The sequence below is a fragment of the Oncorhynchus masou genome, chromosome 12 (assembly GCF_036934945.1).
Source record: "Oncorhynchus masou masou isolate Uvic2021 chromosome 12, UVic_Omas_1.1, whole genome shotgun sequence".
In the NCBI taxonomy this organism is placed as follows: domain Eukaryota; kingdom Metazoa; phylum Chordata; class Actinopteri; order Salmoniformes; family Salmonidae; genus Oncorhynchus; species Oncorhynchus masou.
The window spans coordinates 2,248,567-2,274,415 of record NC_088223.1 but is presented as its reverse complement, the minus strand read 5'-3'; positions in this window follow the sequence as shown (position 1 = coordinate 2,274,415).

Sequence of the window (25,849 nt, the reverse complement as noted above, 5' to 3'; positions counted from 1 at the left end):
ACCCCCTCCCTCCCTCTCTCCCTCCCTCCTTCCCTCCCTCCCTCCCTCCCTCCCTCCCTCCCTCCCTCCCTCCCTCCCTCCCTCCCTCCCTCCCTCCCTCCCTCCCTCCCTCCCTCGGTTCATACTGAAACGCTCAACCATTTTGAGGAAAGATGAACAAAGGAATATGGTTGGTTGACTGATTGACTGGTCTGTAGTAGGCTACTTGAGAAAAACAAAACAAATGGAAGCCTGCTTACACACTCAACAACAGCGCTTTGTTAGAGGAAACCGCTAATTGCTTTGATCTCTACTTGAGAAGAACAAAGAGGAAAGGAAGCCTCATCCACATAGAGCGTTTTGTTTCTGATATTGTTAACTGTTCTGCATGCCATGGCATCACAGCAATACTTTCTATGGATCAATGCATCACTGTACCATTTCATCTGATCCTCTGGTATGCCTCTGCAGAAAACATGTCTGCTGTTAGCTTGAACAATGTGTTTCTGCAAAAGGTATACCAGAGCTCCCCCTGGTGGAGTTTCCATCAGAACCCATTAGGGACAGTAGTCGTTAGGCTGGGCACAGATCTGGATGGGCCCAATGTCAAGTCAAACATGACATGACAATGAGTGACATGAGTTGTCATGATATCACAAGCAAACTGGCACTCAGGCTTTAGTAGAAAGACCTTCTGCTGGATCCTACTCTTGACTTCTCAACATAGAACTCCTAGAGTCAGTGAAGGAATGTGTCTCATAGAACTCCTAGAGTCAGTGAAGGAATGTGTCTCAACATAGAACTCCTAGAGTCAGTGAAGGAATGTGTCTCATAGAATTCCTAGAGTCAGTGAAGGAATGTGTCTCAACATAGAACTCCTAGAGTCAGTGAAGGAATGTGTCTCAACATAGAACTCCTAGAGTCAGTGAAGGAATGTGTCTCAACATAGAACTCCTAGAGTCAGTGAAGGAATGTGTCTCATAGAACTCCTAGAGTCAGTGAAGGAATGTGTCTCAACATAGAACTCCTAGAGTCAGTGAAGGAATGTGTCTCAACATAGAACTCCTAGAGTCAGTGAAGGAATGTGTCTCATAGAACTCCTAGAGTCAGTGAAGGAATGTGTCTCAACATAGAACTCCTAGAGTCAGTGAAGGAATGTGTCTCAACATAGAACTCCTAGAGTCAGTGAAGGAATGTGTCTCATAGAATTCCTAGAGTCAGTGAAGGAATGTGTCTCAACATAGAACTCCTAGAGTCAGTGAAGGAATGTGTCTCAACATAGAACTCATAGAGTCAGTGAAGGAATGTGTCTCAACATAGAACTCCTAGAGTCAGTGAAGGAATGTGTCTCAACATAGAACTCATAGAGTCAGTGAATGAATGTGTCTCATAGAACTCCTAGAGTCAGTGAAGGAATGTGTCTCATAGAACTCCTAGAGTCAGTGAAGGAATGTATCTCAACATAGAACTCATAGAGTCAGTGAAGGAATGTGTCTCAACATAGAACTCATAGAGTCAGGAAAGAGAGAGAGGACTGGTCGTCACTCTGAAATGGGAGAGGACTGGTCGTCACTCTGAGATGGGAGTGGACTGTTCGTCACGCTGAGATTGGAGTCGGAGAGGACTGGTCATCACTCTGAGATGGGAGAGGTCTGGTCATCACTCTGAGATGGGAGAGGTCTGGTCGTCACTCAGATGGGAGAGGACTGGTCGTCGTTCAGAGATGGGAGAGGACTGGTCGTCGTTCTGAGATGGGAGAGGACTGGTCGTCACTCAGATGGGAGAGGAATGGTCGTCACTCAGATGGGAGAGGACTGGTCGTCACGCTGAGATGGGAAAGAACAGGTCGTCACTCTGAGATGGGAGAGGACTGGTCATCACTCTGAGATGGGAGAGGTCTGGTCATCCCTCTGAGATGGGAGAGGTCTGGTCGTCAATCAGATGGGAAGGACTGGTCGTCGTTGTGAGATGGGAGAGGACTGGTCGTCGTTCTGAGATGGGAGAGGACTGGTCGTCGTTCTGAGATGAGAGAGGACTGGTCGTCACTCAGATGGGAGAGGAATGGTCGTCACTCAGATGGGAGAGGACTGGTCGTCACGCTGAGATGGGAGTCGGAGAGGACTGGTCGTCACTCTGAGATGGGAGAGGACTGGTCGTCACTCTGAGATGGGAGAGGACTGGTCGTCACTCAGATGCGAGGGGACTGGTCGTCACTCAGATGGGAGAGGACTGATCGTCACTCAGATGGGAGTGGACTGGTCGTCACGCTGAGATGGGAAAGAACAGGTCGTCACTGAGATTGGAGAGGACTGGTCGTCGTTCTGAGATGGGAGAGGACTGGTCGTCGTACTGAGATGGGAGAGGACTGGTCGTCACTCTGAGATGGGAGAGGACTGGTCGTCACTCTGAGATGTGAGAGGACTGGTCGTGATGCTGAGATGGGAGAGGATTGTTCGTCACGCTGTGATTGGAGTCGGAGAGGACTGGTTGTCACTCTGAGATGGGAGAGGACTGGTGGTCACGCTGCAATGGGAGAGGTCTGGTCGTCACTCTGAGATATGAGAGGTCTGGTCGTCACTCTGAGATGGGAGAGGTCTTGTCGTCAATCTGAGATCTGAGTCGGAGAGGTCTGGTCATCACTCTGAGATGGGAGAGGACTGGTCGTCACTCTGAGATGGGAGAGGACTGGTCGTCAATCTGAGATGGGAGAGGTCTGGTCGTCAATCTGAGATCTGAATTCGGAGAGGTCTGGTCATCACTCTGAGATGGTAGAGGTATGGTCGTCAATCTGAGATCTGAGTCGGAGAGGTCTGGTCATCACTCTGAGATGGGAGAGGACTGGTCATCACTCTGAGATGGGAGAGGACTGGTCGTCACTCTGAGATGGGAGAGGACTGGTCGTCACTCTGAGATTCGAGTCGGAGAGGACTGGTCGTCACTCTGAGATTGGAGTCGGAGAGGACTGGTCGTCACTCTGAGATGGGAGAGGACTGGTCGTCACTCTGAGATGTGAGAGGACTGGTCATCACGCTGAAATGGGAGAGGTCTGGTCGTCACTCTGAGATGGGAGTCGGAGAGGACTGGTCGTCACTCTGAGATGGGAGAGGTCTGGTCGTCACTCTGAGATGGGAGAGGTCTGGTCGTCACTCTGAGATGGGAGAGGTCTGGTCGTCACTCTGAGATGGGAGAGGTCTGGTCGTCACTCTGAGATGGGAGAGGACTGGTCGTCACTCTGAGATGGGAGAGGACTGGTCGTCAGTCTGAGATGGGAGAGGTCTGGTCGTCACTCTGAGATGGGAGAGGACTGGTAGTCAATCTGAGATGGGAGAGGTCTGGTCATCAATCTGAGATCTGAGTCGGAGAGGACTGGTCGTCACTCTGAGATGGGAGAGGACTGGTCGTCACTCTGAGATTGGAGTCGGAGAGGACTGGTCGTCACTCTGAGATGGGAGAGGACTGGTCATCACTCTGAGATGGGAGAGGACTGGTCGTCACTCTGAGATGGGAGAGGACTGGTCGTCACTCTGAGATGGGAGAGGACTGGTCGTCACTCTGAGATGGGAGAGGAATGGTCGTCACTCTGAGATGGGAGAGGTCTGGTCATCACTCTGAGATAGGAGAGGACTGGTCGTCACTCTGAGATGGGAGAGGACTGGTCGTCACTCTGAGATGGTAGAGGAATGGTCGTCACTCTGAGATGGGAGAGGAATGGTCGTCACTCTGAGATGGGAGAGGTCTGGTCATCACTCTGAGATAGGAGAGGACTGGTCGTCACTCTGAGATGGGAGAGGACTGATCGCCCCTCTGAGATGGGAGAGGTCTGGTCGTCAATCTGAGATCTGAGTCGGAGAGGTCTGGTCATCACTCTGAGATGGGAGAGGACTGGTCGTCACTCTGAGATGGGATAGGACTGGTCGTCACTCTGAGATTGGAGTCGGAGAGGACTGGTCGTCACTCTGAGATGGGAGAGGACTGGTCGTCACTCTGAGATGTGAGAAGACTGGTCATCACGCTGAAATGGGAGAGGTCTGGTCGTCACTCTGAGATGGGAGTCGGAGAGGACTGGTCGTCACTCTGAGATTGGAGAGGACTGGACGTCACTCTGAGATGGGAGAGGACTGGTCGTCACTCTGAGATGTGAGAGGACTGGTGGTCACGCTGCAATGGGAGAGGTCTGGTCGTCACTCTGAGATATGAGAGGTCTGGTCGTCACTCTGAGATGGGAGAGGTCTGGTCGTCAATCTGAGATCTGAGTCGGAGAGGTCTGGTCATCACTCTGAGATGGGAGAGGACTGGTCGTCACTCTGAGATGGGAGAGGACTGGTCGTCAATCTGAGATGGGAGAGGTCTGGTCGTCAATCTGAGATCTGAATTCGGAGAGGTCTGGTCATCACTCTGAGATGGTAGAGGTATGGTCGTCAATCTGAGATCTGAGTCGGAGAGGTCTGGTCATCACTCTGAGATGGGAGAGGACTGGTCGTCACTCTGAGATGGGAGAGGACTGGTCGTCACTCTGAGATGGGAGAGGACTGGTCGTCACTCTGAGATTCGAGTCGGAGAGGACTGGTCGTCACTCTGAGATTGGAGTCGGAGAGGACTGGTCGTCACTCTGAGATGGGAGAGGACTGGTCGTCACTCTGAGATGTGAGAGAACTGGTCATCACGCTGAAATGGGAGAGGTCTGGTCGTCACTCTGAGATGGGAGTCGGAGAGGACTGGTCGTCACTCTGAGATGGGAGAGGACTGATCGCCACTCTGAGATGGGAGAGGTCTGGTCGTCAATCTGAGATCTGAGTCGGAGAGGTCTGGTCATCACTCTGAGATGGGAGAGGACTGGTCGTCACTCTGAGATGGGATAGGACTGGTCGTCACTCTGAGATTGGAGTCGGAGAGGACTGGTCGTCACTCTGAGATGGGAGAGGACTGGTCGTCACTCTGAGATGTGAGAGGACTGGTCATCACGCTGAAATGGGAGAGGTCTGGTCGTCACTCTGAGATGGGAGTCGGAGAGGACTGGTCGTCACTCTGAGATTGGAGAGGACTGGACGTCACTCTGAGATGGGAGAGGACTGGTCGTCACTCTGAGATGTGAGAGGACTGGTGGTCACGCTGCAATGGGAGAGGTCTGATCGTCACTCTGAGATATGAGAGGTCTGGTCGTCACTCTGAGATGGGAGAGGTCTGGTCGTCAATCTGAGATCTGAATTCGGAGAGGTCTGGTCATCACTCTGAGATGGTAGAGGTATGGTCGTCAATCTGAGATCTGAGTCAGAGAGGTCTGGTCATCACTCTGAGATGGGAGAGGACTGGTCGTCACTCTGAGATGGGAGAGGACTGGTCGTCACTCTGAGATGGGAGAGGACTGGTCGTCACTCTGAGATTCGAGTCGGAGAGGACTGGTCGTCACTCTGAGATTGGAGTCGGAGAGGACTGGTCGTCACTCTGAGATGGGAGAGGACTGGTCGTCACTCTGAGATGTGAGAGGACTGGTCATCACGCTGAAATGGGATAGGTCTGGTCGTCACTCTGAGATGGGAGTCGGAGAGGACTGGTCGTCACTCTGAGATGGGAGAGGACTGATCGCCACTCTGAGATGGGAGAGGTCTGGTCGTCAATCTGAGATCTGAGTCGGAGAGGTCTGGTCATCACTCTGAGATGGGAGAGGACTGGTCGTCACTCTGAGATGGGATAGGACTGGTCGTCACTCTGAGATTGGAGTCGGAGAGGACTGGTCGTCACTCTGAGATGGGAGAGGACTGGTCGTCACTCTGAGATGTGAGAGGACTGGTCATCACGCTGAAATGGGAGAGGTCTGGTCGTCACTCTGAGATGGGAGTCGGAGAGGACTGGTCGTCACTCTGAGATTGGAGTCGGAGAGGACTGGTCGTCACTCTGAGATGGGAGAGGACTGGTCATCACTCTGAGATGGGAGAGGACTGGTCGTCACTCTGAGATGGGAGAGGACTGGTCGTCACTCTGAGATGGGAGAGGAATGGTCGTCACTCTGAGATGGGAGTCGGAGAGGACTGGTCGTCACTCTGAGATGGGAGAGGACTGATCGTCACTCTGAGATGGGAGAGGACTGGTCGTCACTCTGAGATGGGAGCGGACTGGTCGTCACTCTGAAATGGGAGAGGAATGGTCGTCACTCTGAGATGGGAGTCGGAGAGGACTGGTCGTCACTCTGAGATGGGAGAGGACTGATCGTCACTCTGAGATGGGAGAGGAATGGTCGTCACTGTGAGATTGGAGAGGACTGTTCGTCACGCTGAGATTGGAGTCGGAGAGTACCGGTCTTCACTCTGAGATGGGAGAGGACTGGTAGTCACTCTGAGATGGGAGAGGAATGGTCGTCACTCTGAGATGGGAGAGGACTGTTCGTCACGCTGAGATTGGAGTCGGAGAGGACTGGTCGTCACTCTGAGATGGGAGAGGACTGGTCGTCACGCTGAGATGGGAGAGGACTGATCGTCGTTCTGAGATGGGAGAGGACTGGTCGTCACTCTGAGATGGGAGAGGACTGGTCGTCACGCTGAGATGGGAGAGGACTGATCGTCGTTCTGAGATGGGAGAGGACTGGTCGTCACGCTGAGATGGGAAAGAACAGGTCGTCACTGAGATTGGAGAGGACTGGTCGTCGTTCTGAGATGGGAGAGGACTGGTCGTCGTTCTGAGATGGGAGAGGACTGGTCGTCACTCTGAGATGGGAGAGGAATGGTCGTCACTCTGAGATGGGAGAGGACTGGTCGTCACTCTGAGATGGGAGAGGACTGATCGTCACTCTGAGATGGGAGTGGACTGTTCGTCACGCTGAGATTGGAGTCGGAGAGGACTGGTCGTCACTCTGAGATGGGAGAGGACTGGTCGTCACTCTGAGATGGGAGAGGACTGGTCGTCACTCTGAGATGTGAGAGGACTGGTCGTCACGCTGAAATGAGAGAGGTCTGGTCGTCACGCTGAGATGGGAGAGGTCTGGTCGTCAATCTGAGATGGGAGAGGTCTGGTCGTCAATCTGAGATCTGAGTCAGAGAGGTCTGGTCATCACTCTGAGATGGGAGAGGACTGGTCATCACGCTGAAATGGGAGAGGTCTGGTCGTCACTCTGAGATGGGAGAGGTCTGGTCGTCACGCTGAGATGGGAGAGGTCTGGTCGTCACTCTGAGATGGGAGAGGTCTGGTCGTCAATCTGAGATCTGAGTCGGAGAGGTCTGGTCATCACTCTGAGATGGGAGAGGACTGGTCATCACGCTGAAATGGGAGAGGTCTGGTCGTCACTCTGAGATGGGAGTCGGAGAGGACTCGTCGTCACTCTGAGATGGGAGAGGTCTGGTCGTCACTCTGAGATGGGAGAGGTCTGTTCGTCACTCTGAGATGGGAGTCGGAGAGGACTGGTCGTCACTCTGAGATGGGAGAGGACTGGTCGTCACTCTGAGATGGGAGAGGACTGGTCGTCACGTTGCAATGGGAGAGGTCTGTTCGTCACGCTGAGATATGAGAGGTCTGGTCGTCACTCTGAGATGGGAGAGGTCTGGTCGTCAATCTGAGATCTGAGTCGGAGAGGTCTGGTCATCTCTCTGAGATGTGAGAGGACTGGTCGTCACTCTGAGATGGGAGAGGACTGGTCGTCAATCTGAGATGGGAGAGGTCTGGTCGTCAATCTGAGATCTCAGTTGGAGAGGTCTGGTCATCACTCTGAGATGGGAGAGGACTGGTCGTCACTCTGAGATGGGAGAGGACTGGTCGTCACTCTGAGATTGGAGTCGGAGAGGACTGGTCGTCACTCTGAGATGGGAGAGGAATGGTCGTCACTCTGAGATGTGAGAGGACTGGTCATCACGCTGAAATGGGGGAGGTCTGGTCGTCACTCTGAGATGGGAGAGGACTGGTCATCACTCTGAGATGGGAGGGGACTGGTCGTCACTCTGAGATGGGAGAGGACTGGTCGTCACGCTGAGATGGGAGAGGACTGATCGTCGTTCTGAGATGGGAGAGGACTGGTCGTCACTCTGAGATGGGAGAGGACTGGTCGTCACGCTGAGATGGGAGAGGACTGATCGTCGTTCTGAGATGGGAGAGGACTGGTCGTCACGCTGAGATGGGAAAGAACAGGTCGTCACTGAGATTGGAGAGGACTGGTCGTCGTTCTGAGATGGGAGAGGACTGTTCGTCGTTCTGAGATGGGAGAGGACTGGTCGTCACTCTGAGATGGGAGAGGAATGGTCGTCACTCTGAGATGGGAGAGGTCTGGTCGTCACTCTGAGATGGGAGAGGACTGATCGTCACTCTGAGATGGGAGTGGACTGTTCGTCACGCTGAGATTGGAGTCGGAGAGGACTGGTCGTCACTCTGAGATGGGAGAGGACTGGTCGTCACTCTGAGATGGGAGAGGACTGGTCGTCACTCTGAGATGTGAGAGGACTGGTCGTCACGCTGAAATGAGAGAGGTCTGGTCGTCACGCTGAGATGGGAGAGGTCTGGTCGTCACTCTGAGATGGGAGAGGTCTGGTCGTCAATCTGAGATCTGAGTCAGAGAGGTCTGGTCATCACTCTGAGATGGGAGAGGACTGGTCATCACGCTGAAATGGGAGAGGTCTGGTCGTCACTCTGAGATGGGAGTCGGAGAGGACTCGTCGTCACTCTGAGATGGGAGAGGTCTGCTCATCACTCTGAGATGGGAGAGGTCTGTTCGTCACTCTGAGATGGGAGTCGGAGAGGACTGGTCGTCACTCTGAGATGGGAGAGGACTGGTCGTCACTCTGAGATGGGAGAGGACTGGTCGTCACGTTGCAATGGGAGAGGTCTGTTCGTCACGCTGAGATATGAGAGGTCTGGTCGTCACTCTGAGATGGGAGAGGTCTGGTCGTCAATCTGAGATCTGAGTCGGAGAGGTCTGGTCATCTCTCTGAGATGTGAGAGGACTGGTCGTCACTCTGAGATGGGAGAGGACTGGTCGTCAATCTGAGATGGGAGAGGTCTGGTCGTCAATCTGAGATCTCAGTTGGAGAGGTCTGGTCATCACTCTGAGATGGGAGAGGACTGGTCGTCACGCTGAGATGGGAAAGAACAGGTCGTCACTGAGATTGGAGAGGACTGGTCGTCGTTCTGAGATGGGAGAGGACTGGTCGTCGTTCTGAGATGGGAGAGGACTGGTCGTCACTCTGAGATGGGAGAGGACTGGTCGTCACTCTGAGATGGGAGAGGACTGATCGTCACTCTGAGATGGGAGTGGACTGTTCGTCACGCTGAGATTGGAGTCGGAGAGGACTGGTCGTCACTCTGAGATGGGAGAGGACTGGTCGTCACTCTGAGATGGGAGAGGACTGGTCGTCACTCTGAGATGTGAGAGGACTGGTCGTCACGCTGAAATGAGAGAGGTCTGGTCGTCACGCTGAGATGGGAGAGGTCTGGTCGTCACTCTGAGATGGGAGAGGTCTGGTCGTCAATCTGAGATCTGAGTCAGAGAGGTCTGGTCATCACTCTGAGATGGGAGTGGACTGGTCATCACGCTGAAATGGGAGAGGTCTGGTCGTCACTCTGAGATGGGAGTCGGAGAGGACTCGTCGTCACTCTGAGATGGGAGAGGTCTGTTCGTCACTCTGAGATGGGAGTCGGAGAGGACTGGTCGTCACTCTGAGATGGGAGAGGACTGGTCGTCACTCTGAGATGGGAGAGGACTGGTCGTCACGTTGCAATGGGAGAGGTCTGTTCGTCACGCTGAGATATGAGAGGTCTGGTCGTCACTCTGAGATGGGAGAGGTCTGGTCGTCAATCTGAGATCTGAGTCGGAGAGGTCTGGTCATCTCTCTGAGATGTGAGAGGACTGGTCGTCACTCTGAGATGGGAGAGGACTGGTCGTCAATCTGAGATGGGAGAGGTCTGGTCGTCAATCTGAGATCTCAGTTGGAGAGGTCTGGTCATCACTCTGAGATGGGAGAGGACTGGTCGTCACTCTGAGATGGGAGAGGACTGGTCGTCACTCTGAGATTGGAGTCGGAGAGGACTGGTCATCACTCTGAGATGGGAGAGGACTGGTCGTCACTGTGAGATGTGAGAGGACTGGTCATCACGCTGAAATGGGGGAGGTCTGGTCGTCACTCTGAGATGGGAGTCGGAGAGGACTGGTCGTCACTCTGAGATGGGAGAGGACTGGTCATCACTCTGAGATGGGAGAGGACTGGTCGTCACTCTGAGATGGGAGAGGACTGGTCGTCACTCTGAGATGGGAGTGGACTGTTCGTCACGCTGAGATTGGAGTCGGAGAGGACTGGTCGTCACTCTGAGATGGGAGAGGACTGGTCGTCACTCTGAGATGGGAGAGGACTGGTCGTCACTCTGAGATGTGAGAGGACTGGTCGTCACGCTGAAATGGGAGAGGTCTGGTCGTCACGCTGAGATGGGAGAGGTCTGGTCGTCACTCTGAGATGGGAGAGGACTGATCGTCACTCTGAGATGGGAGAGGACTGGTCGTCACTCTGAGATGGGAGCGGACTGGTCGTCACTCTGAGATGGGAGAGGAATGGTCGTCACTCTGAGATGGGAGTCGGAGAGGACTGGTCGTCACTTTGAGATGGGAGAGGACTGGTCGTCACTCTGAGATGTGAGAGGACTGGTCGTCACGCTGAAATGAGAGAGGTCTGGTCGTCACGCTGAGATGGGAGAGGTCTGGTCGTCACTCTGAGATGGGAGAGGTCTGGTCGTCAATCTGAGATCTGAGTCAGAGAGGTCTGGTCATCACTCTGAGATGGGAGAGGACTGGTCATCACGCTGAAATGGGAGAGGTCTGGTCGTCACTCTGAGATGGGAGTCGGAGAGGACTCGTCGTCACTCTGAGATGGGAGAGGTCTGGTCGTCACTCTGAGATGGGAGAGGTCTGTTCGTCACTCTGAGATGGGAGTCGGAGAGGACTGGTCGTCACTCTGAGATGGGAGAGGACTGGTCGTCACTCTGAGATGGGAGAGGACTGGTCGTCACGTTGCAATGGGAGAGGTCTGTTCGTCACGCTGAGATATGAGAGGTCTGGTCGTCACTCTGAGATGGGAGAGGTCTGGTCGTCAATCTGAGATCTGAGTCGGAGAGGTCTGGTCATCTCTCTGAGATGTGAGAGGACTGGTCGTCACTCTGAGATGGGAGAGGACTGGTCGTCAATCTGAGATGGGAGAGGTCTGGTCGTCAATCTGAGATCTCAGTTGGAGAGGTCTGGTCATCACTCTGAGATGGGAGAGGACTGGTCGTCACTCTGAGATGGGAGAGGACTGGTCGTCACTCTGAGATTGGAGTCGGAGAGGACTGGTCGTCACTCTGAGATGGGAGAGGACTGGTCGTCACTCTGAGATGTGAGAGGACTGGTCATCACGCTGAAATGGGGGAGGTCTGGTCGTCACTCTGAGATGGGAGTCGGAGAGGACTGGTCGTCACTCTGAGATGGGAGAGGACTGGTCATCACTCTGAGATGGGAGAGGACTGGTCGTCACTCTGAGATGGGAGAGGACTGGTCGTCACTCTGAGATGGGAGTGGACTGTTCGTCACGCTGAGATTGGAGTCGGAGAGGACTGGTCGTCACTCTGAGATGGGAGAGGACTGGTCGTCACTCTGAGATGGGAGAGGACTGGTCGTCACTCTGAGATGTGAGAGGACTGGTTGTCACGCTAAAATGGGAGAGGTCTGGTCGTCACGCTGAGATGGGAGAGGTCTGGTCGTCACTCTGAGATGGGAGAGGTCTGGTCGTCAATCTGAGATCTGAGTCGGAGAGGTCTGGTCATCACTCTGAGATGGGAGAGGACTGGTCATCACGCTGAAATGGGAGAGGTCTGGTCGTCACTCTGAGATGGGAGTCGGAGAGGACTCGTCGTCACTCTGAGATGGGAGAGGTCTGGTCGTCACTCTGAGATGGGAGAGGTCTGTTCGTCACTCTGAGATGGGAGTCGGAGAGGACTGGTCGTCACTCTGAGATGGGAGAGGACTGGTCGTCACTCTGAGATGGGAGATGACTGGTCGTCACGCTGCAATGGGAGAGGTCTGGTTGTCACGCTGAGATGGGAGAGGTCTGGTCGTCACTCTGAGATGGGAGAGGTCTGGTCGTCAATCTGAGATCTGAGTCGGAGAGGTCTGGTCATCTCTCTGAGATGGGAGAGGACTGGTCGTCACTCTGAGATGGTAGAGGATTGGTCGTCAATCTGAGATGGGAGAGGACTGGTCGTCACTCTGAGATGGTAGAGGATTGGTCGTCAATCTGAGATGGGAGTGGACTGGTCGTCACTCTGAGATGGGAGAGGACTGGTCGTCACTCTGAGATGTGAGAGGACTGGTCGTCACGCTGAAAATGAGAGAGGTCTGGTCGTCACGCTGAGATGGGAGAGGTGTGGTCGTCACTCTGAGATGGGAGAGGTCTGGTCGTCAATCTGAGATCTGAGTCAGAGAGGTCTGGTCATCACTCTGAGATGGGAGAGGACTGGTCATCACGCTGAAATGGGAGAGGTCTGGTCGTCACTCTGAGATGGGAGTCGGAGAGGACTTGTCGTCACTCTGAGATGGGAGAGGTCTGGTCGTCACTCTGAGATGGGAGAGGTCTGTTCGTCACTCTGAGATGGGAGTCGGAGAGGACTGGTCGTCACTCTGAGATGGGAGAGGACTGGTCGTCACTCTGAGATGGGAGAGGACTGGTCATCACGTTGCAATGGGAGAGGTCTGTTCGTCACGCTGAGATATGAGAGGTCTGGTCGTCACTCTGAGATGGGAGAGGTCTGGTCGTCAATCTGAGATCTGAGTCGGAGAGGTCTGGTCATCTCTCTGAGATGTGAGAGGACTGGTCGTCACTCTGAGATGGGAGAGGTCTGGTCGTCAATCTGAGATCTCAGTTGGAGAGGTCTGGTCATCACTCTGAGATGGGAGAGGACTGGTCGTCACTCTGAGATGGGAGAGGACTGGTCGTCACTCTGAGATTGGAGTCGGAGAGGACTGGTCGTCACTCTGAGATGGGAGAGGACTGGTCGTCACTCTGAGATGTGAGAGGACTGGTCATCACGCTGAAATGGGGGAGGTCTGGTCGTCACTCTGAGATGGGAGTCAGAGAGGACTGGTCGTCACTCTGAGATGGGAGAGGACTGGTCATCACTCTGAGATGGGAGAGGACTGGTCATCACGCTGAGATGGGAGAGGACTGGTCGTCACTCTGAGATGGGAGTGGACTGTTCGTCACGCTGAGATTGGAGTCGGAGAGGACTGGTCGTCACTCTGAGATGGGAGAGGACTGGTCGTCACTCTGAGATGGGAGAGGACTGGTCGTCACTCTGAGATGTGAGAGGACTGGTCGTCACGCTGAAATGGGAGAGGTCTGGTCGTCACGCTGAGATGGGAGAGGTCTGGTCGTCACTCTGAGATGGCAGAGGTCTGGTCGTCAATCTGAGATCTGAGTCGGAGAGGTCTGGTCATCACTCTGAGATGGGAGAGGACTGGTCATCACGCTGAAATGGGAGAGGTCTGGTCGTCACTCTGAGATGGGAGTCGAAGAGGACTCGTCGTCACTCTGAGATGGGAGAGGTCTGGTCGTCACTCTGAGATGGGAGAGGTCTGTACGTCACTCTGAGATGGGAGTCGGAGAGGACTGGTCGTCACTCTGAGATGGGAGAGGACTGGTCGTCACTCTGAGATGGGAGAGGACTGGTCGTCATGCTGCAATGGGAGAGGTCTGGTCGTCACGCTGAGATATGAGAGGTCTGGTCGTCACTCTGAGATGGGAGAGGTCTGGTCGTCAATCTGAGATCTGAGTCGGAGAGGTCTGGTCATCTCTCTGAGATGGGAGAGGACTGGTCGTCACTCTGAGATGGGAGAGGACTGGTCGTCACTCTGAGATGGGAGTGGACTGTTCGTCACGCTGAGATTGGAGTCGGAGAGGACTGGTCGTCACTCTGAGATGGGAGAGGACTGGTCGTCACTCTGAGATGGGAGAGGACTGGTCGTCACTCTGAGATGTGAGAGGACTGGTCGTCACGCTGAAATGGGAGAGGTCTGGTCGTCACGCTGAGATGGGAGAGGTCTGGTCGTCACTCTGAGATGGGAGAGGTCTGGTCGTCAATCTGAGATCTGAGTCGGAGAGGTCTGGTCATCACTCTGAGATGGGAGAGGACTGGTCATCACGCTGAAATGGGAGAGGTCTGGTCGTCACTCTGAGATGGGAGTCGAAGAGGACTCGTCGTCACTCTGAGATGGGAGAGCTCTGGTCGTCACTCTGAGATGGGAGAGGTCTGTACGTCACTCTGAGATGGGAGTCGGAGAGGACTGGTCGTCACTCTGAGATGGGAGAGGACTGGTCGTCACTCTGAGATGGGAGAGGACTGGTCGTCATGCTGCAATGGGAGAGGTCTGGTCGTCACGCTGAGATATGAGAGGTCTGGTCGTCACTCTGAGATGGGAGAGGTCTGGTCGTCAATCTGAGATCTGAGTCGGAGAGGTCTGGTCATCTCTCTGAGATGGGAGAGGACTGGTCGTCACTCAGAGATGGGAGAGGACTGGTCGTCACTCTGAGATGTGAGAGGACTGGTCATCACGCTGAAATGGGAGAGGTCTGGTCGTCACTCTGAGATGGGAGTCGGAGAGGACTGGTCGTCACTCTGAGATGGGAGAGGACTGGTCGTCACTCTGAGATGGGAGAGGACTGGTCGTCAATCTGAGATGGGAGAGGTCTGGTCGTCACTCTGAGATGGGAGAGGTCTGGTCGTCAATCTGAGATCTGAGTCAGAGAGGTCTGGTCATCACTCTGAGATGGGAGAGGACTGGTCATCACGCTGAAATGGGAGAGGTCTGGTCGTCACTCTGAGATGGGAGAGGTCTGGTCGTCACGCTGAGATGGGAGAGGTCTGGTCGTCACTCTGAGATGGGAGAGGTCTGGTCGTCAGTCTGAGATCTGAGTCGGAGAGGACTCGTCGTCACTCTGAGATGGGAGAGGTCTGGTCGTAGATCTGAGATCTCAGTTGGAGAGGTCTGGTCATCACTCTGAGATGGGAGAGGACTGGTCGTCACTCTGAGATGGGAGAGGACTGGTCGTCACTCTGAGATTGGAGTCGGAGAGGACTGGTCGTCACTCTGAGATGGGAGAGGACTGGTCGTCACTCTGAGATGTGAGAGGACTGGTCATCACGCTGAAATGGGGGAGGTCTGGTCGTCACTCTGAGATGGGAGTCAGAGAGGACTGGTCATCACTCTGAGATGGGAGAGGACTGGTCATCACGCTGAAATGGGAGAGGTCTGGTCGTCACTCTGAGATGGGAGAGGTCTGGTCATCACGCTGAGATGGGAGAGGTCTGGTCGTCACTCTGAGATGGGAGAGGTCTGTACGTCACTCTGAGATGGGAGTCGGAGAGGACTGGTCGTCACTCTGAGATGGGAGAGGACTGGTCGTCACTCTGAGCTGGGAGAGGACTGGTCGTCATGCTGCAATGGGAGAGGTCTGGTCGTCACGCTGAGATATGAGAGGTCTGGTCGTCACTCTGAGATGGGAGAGGTCTGGTCGTCAATCTGAGATCTGAGTCGGAGAGGTCTGGTCATCTCTCTGAGATGGGAGAGGACTGGTCGTCACTCTGAGATGGGAGAGGACTGGTCGTCACTCTGAGATGGGAGTGGACTGTTCGTCACGCTGAGATTGGAGTCGGAGAGGACTGGTCGTCACTCTGAGATGGGAGAGGACTGGTCGTCACTCTGAGATGGGAGAGGACTGGTCGTCACTCTGAGATGTGAGAGGACTGGTCGTCACGCTGAAATGGGAGAGGTCTGGTCGTCACGCTGAGATGGGAGAGGTCTGGTCGTCACTCTGAGATGGGAGAGGTCTGGTCGTCAATCTGAGATCTGAGTCGGAGAGGTCTGGTCATCACTCTGAGATGGGAGAGGACTGGTCATCACGCTGAAATGGGAGAGGTCTGGTCGTCACTCTGAGATGGGAGTCGAAGAGGACTCGTCGTCACTCTGAGATGGGAGAGCTCTGGTCGTCACTCTGAGATGGGAGAGGTCTGTACGTCACTCTGAGATGGGAGTCGGAGAGGACTGGTCGTCACTCTGAGATGGGAGAGGACTGGTCGTCACTCTGAGATGGGAGAGGACTGGTCGTCATGCTGCAATGGGAGAGGTCTGGTCGTCACGCTGAGATATGAGAGGTCTGGTCGTCACTCTGAGATGGGAGAGGTCTGGTCGTCAATCTGAGATCTGAGTCGGAGAGGTCTGGTCATCTCTCTGAGATGGGAGAGGACTGGTCGTCACTCAGAGATGGGAGAGGACTGGTCGTCACTCTGAGATGTGAGAGGACTGGTCATCACGCTGAAATGGGAGAGGTCTGGTCGTCACTCTGAGATGGGAGTCGGAGAGGACTGGTCGTCACTCTGAGATGGGAGAGGACTGGTCGTCACTCTGAGATGGGAGAGGACTGGTCGTCAATCTGAGATGGGAGAGGTCTGGTCGTCACTCTGAGATGGGAGAGGTCTGGTTGTCAATCTGAGATCTGAGTCAGAGAGGTCTGGTCATCACTCTGAGATGGGAGAGGACTGGTCATCACGCTGAAATGGGAGAGGTCTGGTCGTCACTCTGAGATGGGAGAGGTCTGGTCGTCACGCTGAGATGGGAGAGGTCTGGTCGTCACTCTGAGATGGGAGAGGTCTGGTCGTCAGTCTGAGATCTGAGTCGGAGAGGACTCGTCGTCACTCTGAGATGGGAGAGGTCTGGTCGTAGATCTGAGATCTCAGTTGGAGAGGTCTGGTCATCACTCTGAGATGGGAGAGGACTGGTCGTCACTCTGAGATGGGAGAGGACTGGTCGTCACTCTGAGATTGGAGTCGGAGAGGACTGGTCGTCACTCTGAGATGGGAGAGGACTGGTCGTCACTCTGAGATGTGAGAGGACTGGTCATCACGCTGAAATGGGGGAGGTCTGGTCGTCACTCTGAGATGGGAGTCAGAGAGGACTGGTCATCACTCTGAGATGGGAGAGGACTGGTCATCACGCTGAAATGGGAGAGGTCTGGTCGTCACTCTGAGATGGGAGAGGTCTGGTCGTCACGCTGAGATGGGAGAGGTCTGGTCGTCACTCTGAGATGGGAGAGGTCTGGTCGTCAGTCTGAGATCTGAGTCGGAGAGGTCTGGTCATCACTCTGAGATGGGAGAGGACTGGTCATCACGCTGAAATGGGAGAGGTCTTGTCGTCACTCTGAGATGGGAGTCGGAGAGGACTCGTCGTCACTCTGAGATGGGAGAGGTCTGGTCGTCACTCTGAGATGGGAGAGGTCTGTTCGTCACTCTGAGATGGGAGTCGGAGAGGACTGGTCGTCACTCTGAGATGGGAGAGGACTGGTCGTCACTCTGAGATGGGAGAGGACTGGTCGTCACGTTGCAATGGGAGAGGTCTGTTCGTCACGCTGAGATATGAGAGGTCTGGTCGTCACTCTGAGATGGGAGAGGTCTGGTCGTCAATCTGAGATCTGAGTCGGAGAGGTCTGGTCATCTCTCTGAGATGTGAGAGGACTGGTCGTCACTCTGAGATGGGAGAGGACTGGTCGTCAATCTGAGATGGGAGAGGTCTGGTCGTCAATCTGAGATCTCAGTTGGAGAGGTCTGGTCATCACTCTGAGATGGGAGAGGACTGGTCGTCACTCTGAGATGGGAGAGGACTGGTCGTCACTCTGAGATTGGAGTCGGAGAGGACTGGTCGTCACTCTGAGATGGGAGAGGACTGGTCGTCACTCTGAGATGTGAGAGGACTGGTCATCACGCTGAAATGGGGGTGTTCTGGTCGTCACTCTGAGATGGGAGTCGGAGAGGACTGGTCGTCACTCTGAGATGGGAGAGGACTGGTCATCACTCTGAGATGGGAGGGGACTGGTCGTCACTCTGAGATGGGAGAGGACTGGTCGTCACGCTGAGATGGGAGAGGACTGATCGTCGTTCTGAGATGGGAGAGGACTGGTCGTCACTCTGAGATGGGAGAGGACTGGTCGTCACGCTGAGATGGGAGAGGACTGATCGTCGTTCTGAGATGGGAGAGGACTGGTCATCACGCTGAGATGGGAAAGAACAGGTCGTCACTGAGATTGGAGAGGACTGGTCGTCGTTCTGAGATGGGAGAGGACTGGTCGTCGTTCTGAGATGGGAGAGGACTGGTCGTCACTCTGAGATGGGAGAGGAATGGTCGTCACTCTGAGATGGGAGAGGTCTGGTCGTCACTCTGAGATGGGAGAGGACTGATCGTCACTCTGAGATGGGAGTGGACTGTTCGTCACGCTGAGATTGGAGTCGGAGAGGACTGGTCGTCACTCTGAGATGGGAGAGGACTGGTCGTCACTCTGAGATGGGAGAGGACTGGTCGTCACTCTGAGATGTGAGAGGACTGGTCGTCACGCTGAAATGAGAGAGGTCTGGTCGTCACGCTGAGATGGGAGAGGTCTGGTCGTCACTCTGAGATGGGAGAGGTCTGGTCGTCAATCTGAGATCTGAGTCAGAGAGGTCTGGTCATCACTCTGAGATGGGAGAGGACTGGTCATCACGCTGAAATGGGAGAGGTCTGGTCGTCACTCTGAGATGGGAGTCGGAGAGGACTCGTCGTCACTCTGAGATGGGAGAGGTCTGGTCGTCACTCTGAGATGGGAGAGGTCTGTTCGTCACTCTGAGATGGGAGTCGGAGAGGACTGGTCGTCACTCTGAGATGGGAGAGGACTGGTCGTCACTCTGAGATGGGAGAGGACTGGTCGTCACGTTGCAATGGGAGAGGTCTGTTCGTCACGCTGAGATATGAGAGGTCTGGTCGTCACTCTGAGATGGGAGAGGTCTGGTCGTCAATCTGAGATCTGAGTCGGAGAGGTCTGGTCATCTCTCTGAGATGTGAGAGGACTGGTCGTCACTCTGAGATGGGAGAGGACTGGTCGTCAATCTGAGATGGGAGAGGTCTGGTCGTCAATCTGAGATCTCAGTTGGAGAGGTCTGGTCATCACTCTGAGATGGGAGAGGACTGGTCGTCACGCTGAGATGGGAAAGAACAGGTCGTCACTGAGATTGGAGAGGACTGGTCGTCGTTCTGAGATGGGAGAGGACTGGTCGTCGTTCTGAGATGGGAGAGGACTGGTCGTCACTCTGAGATGGGAGAGGACTGGTCGTCACTCTGAGATGGGAGAGGACTGATCGTCACTCTGAGATGGGAGTGGACTGTTCGTCACGCTGAGATTGGAGTCGGAGAGGACTGGTCGTCACTCTGAGATGGGAGAGGACTGGTCGTCACTCTGAGATGTGAGAGGACTGGTCGTCACGCTGAAATGAGAGAGGTCTGGTCGTCACGCTGAGATGGGAGAGGTCTGGTCGTCACTCTGAGATGGGAGAGGTCTGGTCGTCAATCTGAGATCTGAGTCAGAGAGGTCTGGTCATCACTCTGAGATGGGAGTGGACTGGTCATCGCGCTGAAATGGGAGAGGTCTGGTCGTCACTCTGAGATGGGAGTCGGAGAGGACTCGTCGTCACTCTGAGATGGGAGAGGTCTGTTCGTCACTCTGAGATGGGAGTCGGAGAGGACTGGTCGTCACTCTGAGATGGGAGAGGACTGGTCGTCACTCTGAGATGGGAGAGGACTGGTCGTCACGTTGCAATGGGAGAGGTCTGTTCGTCACGCTGAGATGGGAGAGGTCTGGTCGTCAATCTGAGATGGGAGAGGACTGATCGTCACTCTGAAATGGGAGAGGTCTGGTCGTCACTCTGAGATGGGAGTCGGAGAGGACTGGTCGTCACTCTGAGATGGGAGAGGACTGGTCGTCACTCTGAGATGGGAGAGGACTGGTCGTCACTCTGAGATGTGAGAGGACTGGTCGTCACGCTGAAATGGGAGAGGTCTGGTCGTCACGCTGAGATGGGAGAGGTCTGGTCGTCACTCTGAGATGGGAGAGGACTGATCGTCACTCTGAGATGGGAGAGGACTGGTCCTCACTCTGAGATGGGAGCGGACTGGTCGTCACTCTGAGATGGGAGAGGAATGGTCGTCACTCTGAGATGGGAGTCGGAGAGGACTGGTCGTCACTCTGAGATGGGAGAGGACTGGTCGTCACTCTGAGATGTGAGAGGACTGGTCGTCACGCTGAAATGAGAGAGGTCTGGTCGTCACGCTGAGATGGGAGAGGTCTGGTCGTCACTCTGAGATGGGAGAGGTCTGGTCGTCAATCTGAGATCTGAGTCAGAGAGGTCTGGTCATCACTCTGAGATGGGAGAGGACTGGTCGTCACGCTGAAATGGGAGAGGTCTGGTCGTCACGCTGAGATGGGAGAGGTCTGGTCGTCACTCTGAGATGGGAGAGGTCTGGTCGTCAATCTGAGATCTGAGTCGGAGAGGTCTGGTCATCACTCTGAGATGGGAGAGGACTGGTCATCACGCTGAAATGGGAGAGGTCTGGTCGTCACTCTGAGATGGGAGTCGGAGAGGACTCGTCGTCACTCTGAGATGGGAGAGGTCTGGTCGTAGATCTGAGATCTCAGTTGGAGAGGTCTGGTCATCACTCTGAGATGGGAGAGGACTGGTCGTCACTCTGAGATGGGAGAGGACTGGTCGTCACTCTGAGATTGGAGTCGGAGAGGACTGGTCGTCACTCTGAGATGGGAGAGGACTGGTCGTCACTCTGAGATGTGAGAGGACTGGTCATCACGCTGAAATGGGGTAGGTCTGGTCGTCACTCTGAGATGGGAGTCAGAGAGGACTGGTCGTCACTCTGAGATGGGAGAGGACTGGTCATCACTCTGAGATGGGAGAGGACTGGTCGTCACGCTGAGATGGGAGAGGACTGGTCGTCACTCTGAGATGGGAGTGGACTGTTCGTCACGCTGAGATTGGAGTCGGAGAGGACTGGTCGTCACTCTGAGATGGGAGAGGACTGGTCGTCACTCTGAGATGGGAGAGGACTGGTCGTCACTCTGAGATGTGAGAGGACTGGTCGTCACGCTGAAATGGGAGAGGTCTGGTCGTCACGCTGAGATGGGAGAGGTCTGGTCGTCACTCTGAGATGGGAGAGGTCTGGTCGTCAATCTGAGATCTGAGTCGGAGAGGTCTGGTCATCACTCTGAGATGGGAGAGGACTGGTCATCACGCTGAAATGGGAGAGGTCTGGTCGTCACTCTGAGATGGGAGTCGGAGAGGACTCGTCGTCACTCTGAGATGGGAGAGGTCTGGTCGTCACTCTGAGATGGGAGAGGTCTGTACGTCACTCTGAGATGGGAGTCGGAGAGGACTGGTCGTCACTCTGAGATGGGAGAGGACTGGTCGTCACGCTGAGATATGAGAGGTCTGGTCGTCACTCTGAGATGGGAGAGGTCTGGTCGTCAATCTGAGATCTGAGTCGGAGAGGTCTGGTCATCTCTCTGAGATGGGAGAGGACTGGTCGTCACTCTGAGATGGGAGAGGACTGGTCGTCACTCTGAGATGTGAGAGGACTGGTCATCACGCTGAAATGGGAGAGGTCTGGTCGTCACTCTGAGATGGGAGTCGGAGAGGACTGGTCGTCACTCTGAGATGGGAGAGGACTGGTCGTCACTCTGAGATGGGAGAGGACTGGTCGTCAATCTGAGATGGGAGAGGTCTGGTCGTCACTCTGAGATGGGAGAGGTCTGGTCGTCAATCTGAGATCTGAGTCAGAGAGGTCTGGTCATCACTCTGAGATGGGAGAGGACTGGTCATCACGCTGAAATGGGAGAGGTCTGGTCGTCACTCTGAGATGGGAGAGGTCTGGTCGTCACGCTGAGATGGGAGAGGTCTGGTCGTCACTCTGAGATGGGAGAGGTCTGGTCGTCAATCTGAGATCTGAGTCGGAGAGGTCTGGTCATCACTCTGAGATGGGAGAGGACTGGTCATCACGCTGAAATGGGAGAGGTCTGGTCGTCACTCTGAGATGGGAGTCGGAGAGGACTCGTCGTCACTCTGAGATGGGAGAGGTCTGGTCGTCACTCTGAGATGGGAGATGGGAAAGGACTGGTTGTCATGTGAGAGGACTGGTCGTCATGGGAGCCGGGATGGGACTGCATTTCACAGCTGATTGGAGAGAAATAAAACGCTGGATTTATCTTATGGCTTCTCCAGACCACAGATCACAATGGGGACAGTGTTGCTGAACAGACGGATACACCTCCCTCCCTCCCTCCCTCCCTCCCTCCCTCCCTCCCTCCCTCCCTCCCTCCCTCCCTCCCTCCCTCCCTCCCTCCCTCCCTCCCTCCCTCCCTCTCACCTCGAGCCCCTCTCCCTCCCTCGAGCCCTTCTCCCCTCTCCCACCTCTTTCTGTTTGTTACGGAGCATCTAGTAAACAGGCCTTCTCAACGGCAGCCTGCATCGACAGGCCTTCTCAACGGCAGCCTGCCTCGACAGGCCTTCTCAACGGCAGCCTGCCTCACAAGCATACACTGACCGGGACGGGAATCCATTCCAAACAGGTCTGTATAATGCATGGCTAGAGAGAGAGAGAGAGAGAGAGAGAGAAAGAGAGAGAGAGAGAGAGAGAGAGAGAGAAAGAGAGAGAGAGAGTTGTGATGTCTCCTCTTGTCTCTTCTCTGTCATTACCACTTTACCAGCAGCAGCTTCATTGCTGAACCATATGCTGTGTAATGATGAAAGCCCTGGTTTATCCCTTATATGATCTGGGACAGATTAATTATTAAAGACACCATCCAGCACATTGTGTGTGTTGTGTGTGTGTGTGTGTGTGTGTGTGTGTGTGTGTGTGTGTGTGTGTGTGTGTGTGTGTGTGTGTGTGTGTGTGTGTGTGTGCGTGCGTGCGTGCGTGCGTGCGTGCGTGCGTGCGTGCGTGCGTGTGTGTGTGAGAGAGATTTGGATGTACCAGCTAGCCCAGTCGATCCCTCCTCCCTCTCCCACGCACACTATGAACGGGCCGTGCAGTGGAAGGATCTTCAAACACCTTTCCTGTGCATTTACTGTAATTGACAATGCCTTAATTGAGATTGCCTAATCACCCAATTTAAAGATGATTAGTGTGATCTAATTAGCAATGTAAATGGCACTGTTGCATAATTGACAATCCCTGTTTCGAATTAGATTTAAAGGAACAGTTCCTACCGTACAGGGAACAAAGCAGCCTTTATGTTTGAGGCTGTGTTAAAAACAGTCAGTCACTCAACATACGTACAGGGAATGTTACGTTGGCCGACATACTGATGACCTGAAACAGGGTTATTTCAGTGATATAGCTGGGCATTGTCAGAATGCAAGGCATTATTCTACAGTCTTGGCCTACTTATAATACGAATTTCTCCCACATATTCTGTCAGAAATGAAAGGCACGTGCCTGCAAAATGGACTACTTCAATCAATTGGAAGTGGAACTATAGGAATCAGGAACTGTGAGAATCAGGAAATAGAGGAATCAGGAACTATAGGAATCAAGAACTACAGGATTCAGGTACTATAGGAATCAAGACTATAGGAATCAAGACTATAGGAATCAAGAACTATAATAATCAGGAACAATAAGAATCAGGAACAATAAGAATCAATAACTATAAGAATCAGGAACAATAAGAATCAAGAACAATACGAATCAGGAACAATAAGAATCAAGAACAATAAGAATCAGGAACTATAAGAATCAGGAACTATAAGAATCAGGAACAATAAGAATCAAGAACAATAAGAATCAGGAACTATAAGAATCAGGAACTATAAGAACCAGGAACAATAAGAATCAGGAACAATAAGAATCAAGAACTATAAGAACCAGGAACAATAAGAATCAGGAACAATAAGAATCAAGAACTATAAGAATCAGGAACAATAAGAATCAGGAACTATAAGAATCAGGAACAATAAGAATCAAGAACAATAAGAATCAGGAACTATAAGAATCAGGAACTATAAGAACCAGGAACAATAAGAATCAGGAACAATAAGAATCAAGAACTATAAGAATCAGGAACAATAAGAATCAGGAACAATAAGAATCAGGTACAATAAGAATCAAGAACAATACGAATCAGGAACTATAGGAATCAGGAACAATAAGAATCAGGAACAATAAGAATCAGGAACTATAAGAACCAGGAACAATAAGAATCAGGAACAATAAGAATCAAGAACTATAAGAATCAAGAACTATAAGAATCAGGAACAATAAGAATCAGGAACAATAGGGATCAGGAACTATAGGAATCAGGGACATTAGGAATCAGGAACAATAAGAATCAAGAACAATAAGAATCAGGAACAATAAGAATCAGGAACTATAAGAATCAGGAACAATAAGAATCAGGAACAATAAGAATCAGGTACAATAAGAATCAGGAACAATAAGAACCAGGAACTATAAGAATCAGGTACAATAAGAATCAGGAACAATAAGAATCAAGAACTATAAGAATCAAGAACTATAAGAATCAGGAACAATAAGAATCAGGAACAATAGGGATCAGGAACTATAGGAATCAGGGACATTAGGAATCAGGAACAATAAGAATCAAGAACAATAAGAATCAGGAACTATAAGAATCAGGAACAATAAGAATCAGGAACAATAAGAATCAGGAACTATAAGAATCAGGAACAATAAGAATCAGGAACAATAAGAATCAGGTACAATAAGAATCAGGAACAATAAGAACCAGGAACTATAAGAATCAGGAACAATAAGAATCAGGTACAATAAGAATCAGGAACAATAAGAATCAGGAACTATAAGAATCAGGAACTATAAGAATCAGGAACAATAATAATCAGGAACTATAAGAATCAGGAACAATAAGAATCAGGAACTATAAGAATCAAGAACTATAAGAATCAAGAACTATAAGAATCAGGAACAATAAGAATCAGGAACAATAGGGATCAGGAACTATAGGAATCAGGGACATTAGGAATCAGGAACAATAAGAATCAAGAACAATAAGAATCAGGAACAATAAGAATCAGGAACTATAAGAATCAGGAACAATAAGAATCAGGAACAATAAGAATCAGGTACAATAAGAATCAGGAACAATAAGAACCAGGAACTATAAGAATCAGGTACAATAAGAATCAGGAACAATAAGAATCAAGAACTATAAGAATCAAGAACTATAAGAATCAGGAACAATAAGAATCAGGAACAATAGGGATCAGGAACTATAGGAATCAGGGACATTAGGAATCAGGAACAATAAGAATCAAGAACAATAAGAATCAGGAACTATAAGAATCAGGAACAATAAGAATCAGGAACAATAAGAATCAGGAACTATAAGAATCAGGAACAATAAGAATCAGGAACAATAAGAATCAGGTACAATAAGAATCAGGAACAATAAGAACCAGGAACTATAAGAATCAGGAACAATAAGAATCAGGTACAATAAGAATCAGGAACAATAAGAATCAGGAACTATAAGAATCAGGAACTATAAGAATCAGGAACAATAATAATCAGGAACTATAAGAATCAGGAACAATAAGAATCAGGAACTATAAGAATCAGGTACAATAAGAATCAGGTACAATAAGAATCAGGAACTATAAGAATCAGGAACTATAAGAATCAGGAACAATAAGAATCAGGTACAATACGAATCAGGAACTATAAGAATCAGGAACTATAAGAATCAGGAACAATAAGAATCAGGAACAATAGGGATCAGGAACTATAAGAATCAGGAACAATAAGAATCAAGAACTATAAGAATCAGGAACAATAAGAATCAAGAACTATAAGAATCAGGAACAATAAGAATCAGGAACAATACGAATCAGGAACTATAAGAATCAGGAACAATAAGAATCAGGAACAATAGGGATCAGGAACTATAAGAATCGGGAACAATAAGAATCAGGAACAATAAGAATCAGGAACAATAAGAATCAGGAACAATAAGAATCAGGAACAATAAGAATCAGGAAC